We start from the raw sequence: 4842 nt of genomic DNA, 5'->3' as shown, positions 1-4842 counted from the left end.
ATCTTTCGACCGAGTTAATGGCAAGGGTCATTACGACACAATTAAAATCGATTAGAGATCGGAGATATGTTGACTCGATAGAGGCATGTGATCAGGTGTGGGTGATTCCACCAGATCGCACAATTCTTGTCGATCGGCATTGGACCGACTTTTCTGTCGATTGGGTACCCTGTGTTCGTATTTGAAACCTTGAGATTTCCCGACAACCGAAAGTCGCCAATGTTTCAAAGATGTACATTGTGGCTTGAGATGATCAACCACAGTCAAATGCATGAAAATTTCTAAAGGCTACCCGGTAGGTTGGACCGCACGAGTATCGTGCCAAAGTGAAATTAACCGTGAAATTGAGATCGAATTCAGAAATTGGGAGTCTCGGGGTGTGTCACAAATCATTTCAAGATCATTGAATCATCTTTGGAAGATTTTTCATGTAAGCCGAGTTTTTCAGCAATTAAATCAAAAATGGTTAATTTGACCCGAGAAATTAGTAGGCCCGCCTTTGGTATTGCTATTAAGACTTAAGTTGGTTCTATAGACAAGTGAAGATGTGAATTAAAGTGTGGTGACATTGGATTAATTTTATGGACTTCAATTGGACTCAATTGAAAGAGAATCGATGAGAATTGAAGAAATTGGATGTACAAGATTTGGACCCCGGCGGAAGTTGCAAGTGAACCCATTGGAAGAGGTTGTGGGAGATAGTGGAGTGTGATGTCATCCTAGGTCATGGTGGGCCATTTGGTGGGATTAAAGAAAAAGAAAAAGAAGAGAAAAAAATGGTCCCATCTCTCTCTCTCCTCCTTCTCTCTCCTTCCTCTCTCCCTTCCGTTGGCTTCTCCTCCATCTTCTTTGTGCGAAAGACCAGAAAAAATTGCAGAGGAGAAGCCGGAGCAGTCCTTCGCCGCCCGCTCAGCCGCTCGTCGCCGGCCGTCCGCGCCCGCCGTCGCCGTTTCGCCTTGGCCGCACGCCTCTGTCTTCCCCCTTCCTCTCCCGTCGCAGCCTCTCTCTCCTCCCTCTGGTTCGATCAGAAACGGAAGCAGCTCGCCTGGGTTGGAGCAGCAGCCGGCGTCGTTGAGACCCCGCCGTTGGCCGCACGGCACCGTCGCAGCTCCTCCGCCGTTCCTCCGCCCGAACCAGCCCCGGATCTGCTCATTTTCGGCCCCAACCAGCAGCGAGCAGAGAGTTGGAAAATGGGTATGCAGCGGACGTTCGGCTCGTTTTGGCCGCCTTCCCGAGCCCGGATGCTCGGCCCGCTTTGAGGAAAGTCGATCCTCGCGCTCGTCCTCGTCGTTTTGGTCCGCTCGGCTCGCTAATCCGGTGAGTTTAGCTCACTAAACCTCGCTTAGAGGGTTAATTATGCTTTAGGTGTGCTTAGCTTAAGTTGATTAAGCTTATGTGGTTAATTTAGTTGATTTAATTATGATTTAGATTAAGATGTTTGTTTAATCTAAAGTATGTTTAATTAAATGCTAAGGGAGTTTATTTAAAGTTAAGCTTTGATGTGACACAAAATGATTTTAGTTTTGAATTATTTAAGTGCTTCGAAATTCTGGAAAATATTATATTATATTATAATCTGAAATTATTAAAATATTATTATTTAAAAAAAAAATCAGAAAAATTATTTTTGACCCCGTTGCTCAGAATTTCGTGCCGGTCGCGACGGTACATTCGGATTTTGAAATTGATGATTGGATATTCTGAATTAAGTGTGGATTTCGAAAACTATGGATATTATTATTTAATTAATTTTCGAATAAATTCAATTATCTATTAAATTCGAAAATCTTCATTGGGACCTTATTTGCTCAGAATTTCATGCCGATCGCTGCTGTGCATTTAGAATTTGATATTTATGATTGGTTGTGGCAAATTGAATGTGATTTCGATTATGAGGATTCTTTATAAATTCTAAGTGTGGAAATTGATGGGCGATTGGTCGTTATATGCCACCTACTAGAGGTTGCGCCCGATGGGGCCGTTATATGCCACCTACTAGAGGTCGCGCCCGATGGGGCCGTTATATGCCACCTGATAAAGGTCGCGCCCGATGGGGCCGTTATATGCCACCTACTAGAGGTCGCGCCCGATGGGGCCGTTATATGCCACCTATTAGAGGTCGCGCCCGATGGGGCCGTGATATGCCACCTGTTAAAGGTCGCGCCGAGTGGGGCCGTGATGCCACTGATTCTAATGTTGGCCTAGTGGGCCGTGATTGAGAGCAATGATTGATTTGCTAGAATGACATGTAATCGGCCGAGTCGATTGATCGCTGAGATGATCCAAGTGGTTGAATTGTTTTGATAATGTGATTGAGCCATGGTTGTTTGGTTATCATAATTGTACGTGGTTGAATTATATAAATTGTGCTAACTTGCAGATGAAGGCTGAGGCGAGGTAAGTCTTCTGTGTGATGTGGCTAGGCCACCCTCGGGCGTATTTTCTTTCTAATAGGGGTTTAGGGGGTTGAACTTGCTGAGACGTTGTCTCAGTGGTTATTGAATAACCATTTCAGGTCCCCGGTGAACGGAGCGGCCAGATAGCTTTGGTTGGCATTGAGGAGTTGCAGAGATGAAGTCATAAGATTGGAGAACGTGTCCGACTTGTAGGTCGTAGGACAATTCATTTTTAAGAGCCGGTCTTTTGTAGACTTTTGGCCGTAGACCTCTGTTTGTAATTCTGTTGAATTATGGAAGTGTTATGTTGTGATTTTGCTTCCTGCTTTTCTATCCCGTATTTTATTGTCAGGGGATTTGTTTCGCTTCCGCATGCGTAAATAAATGAATGGGTCGGCGACATATCCTGGGATGTCGCATTTTTGATCGACCGCAGTGGGATGTGCGCGCGCTCAAGGTTCGGGGCGTGACAAGTAGACTCGAAGTATTCACATGAAAGGACCACTTAATTGAGGCTATGGAGATGCAACCCATGCAACCAACAACGATGTTTGCGAGGTAAAGCCCCTATGAACAGTTTTATCATTTCTTCTTCGGCCAGTTGAGGGTAAGTTTGCATCATAAAAGCCTCCCACCTCCTTGCATACGCTCGGAAATCCTCAATTGGTCTTCTTTTGAAGTGAACCAAGTTCTGACAAGGCACTTCATTCCCAATCTGGCTTTGATACTGAAGCAGGAATGCAGAAGAAAACTCATTCCAATCTCTCATGAGGTAGATATCTGCTGTGATGAACCATTGTAATGCAGACCCCGTAAGACTCTCTTGGAAGGCCTGAGTTGTGAATGACATCGGGCCATAGTATCAACTCATTTCAGCATGGAAGTACTGCAAGTGGGCCACGGGGCAAGTCGTGCCATTATACTTGCGGAGATTGGGTATCCACATTTCTATGGGGCTCATGATCCTATGAGGGCAAGACGGGTTTGATGTATCCTGGTTAGGCCATCGGTTTTCCCACCGCATATCTGTTGTAGTGGTGAATTTTTCTGTTTCAGGGAAGCTGGATTCTACCGAGATTACCCCATTGCTTTCTTCTTGGTCAAAATTTTCGAATGAGAATAAAGTATTGAAGCTATCCTCATGGTCAGAGGACAAGCTTAGTACTTCGTTAGGATCATAGCGGATAAAGACATATGCTTCCTCTTCTGACGGGCCTTCATCCCCGGATGAGAATAGGAAACAGTTATATGATGAATCGTCAGTTTCATTGTTGAAATAACGTTGGAAGTCCTTGGGATTGTATTCTAGGGCCGGGAAGTCTTCAAAGCTGCATTCTTGGGAATGCTCGAAGCTTTGGTGCGGTGGCTCGTCGGCAGATGCTGAATTGATCTGCTTAGGCTTTCTTTTCTTGGCCCCTGGTCCAGATCTTTTGAGTAGGGCCCTTCATTTTGCCAGCTTAATTCTGTCAAGAGAAGTGAAAGACATTAGAATTTCACTGTCTGATTCACTTTCTAGGTTGATAGGGGTTGGTATTCTTTGGACCCTAGCTCTTGGAGTAAGCTTGGGGAGTTGTCCAATCGTGCCCCGGTCTTGAACAGGCTCTGTGTCTTTGATCTCGTACAAAGGCTCCTTGCCTTTCCTAGTGGGAAATTTTCCGGTAACAGGGTGTTGTTCAGTTGCCCATTTATCATGCAAAGCTTTATTGACATGCTCTTCTCCTATCTTAGCGACTAACGGCTCATCGTGTTCCGCGATCATCGGCTCTTCGTAAGGCATGGTGATGTCAAGATTATACTCTTGGTGAAAAACATGAATTAGTTCCCTCCAGGTTTTAAGGGGACTAATCTTCCTGACAATGTACCATCGCAAGGCAGGGCCAGTCAAGTTTGATTGGTACGATTGAATCATCCTTCGGACCAAGTAGGCCTGCAAGTATGTCTCTGGGCGAAAGGTATCAGCATACCTTTCGCATTCAGGTGCTTTGAGTTTTTCAAGGATCTCAATGCCGGGGTAATTGGACAGTCCATGGGATTCTCGCTCTTTGGCCGGCTTAACTTTTTCATGATCCTTTCAAACCTGTCTATGGTACGGCTATTTTCTTCGGCAAATTTGCGGGTGTCATGATGGTGTTTGAGGCAACTATAGAGTTGGGCTCAGCTTGAGTGGATTTCATTTGCCTTAAGAGTTGTTGAAGGACAATGGACATCTGTCCTACGCCGTCTTCAATGTTAATGAGGCGATTTTGTACATCATTCTGATCGGGCCTTAATGCATGAGGCTATTCGCGAGCTATTGGTGGCCGGCGATTCATAATTACCTGCTCGTTGTGAAAACAATAAATGAGCACGAAAGTAAACAAAGATTGACCCATGGCAATGGTCTAACCGTTTTTTATTTATCAAAAAGGATTTGTAGACTGCAACCCCTAACACTTAAAACTTGAAA

This window comes from Eucalyptus grandis, chromosome 5, assembly GCF_016545825.1.
Source record: "Eucalyptus grandis isolate ANBG69807.140 chromosome 5, ASM1654582v1, whole genome shotgun sequence".
In the NCBI taxonomy this organism is placed as follows: domain Eukaryota; kingdom Viridiplantae; phylum Streptophyta; class Magnoliopsida; order Myrtales; family Myrtaceae; genus Eucalyptus; species Eucalyptus grandis.
Note: the sequence above shows the minus strand (reverse complement) of the source record.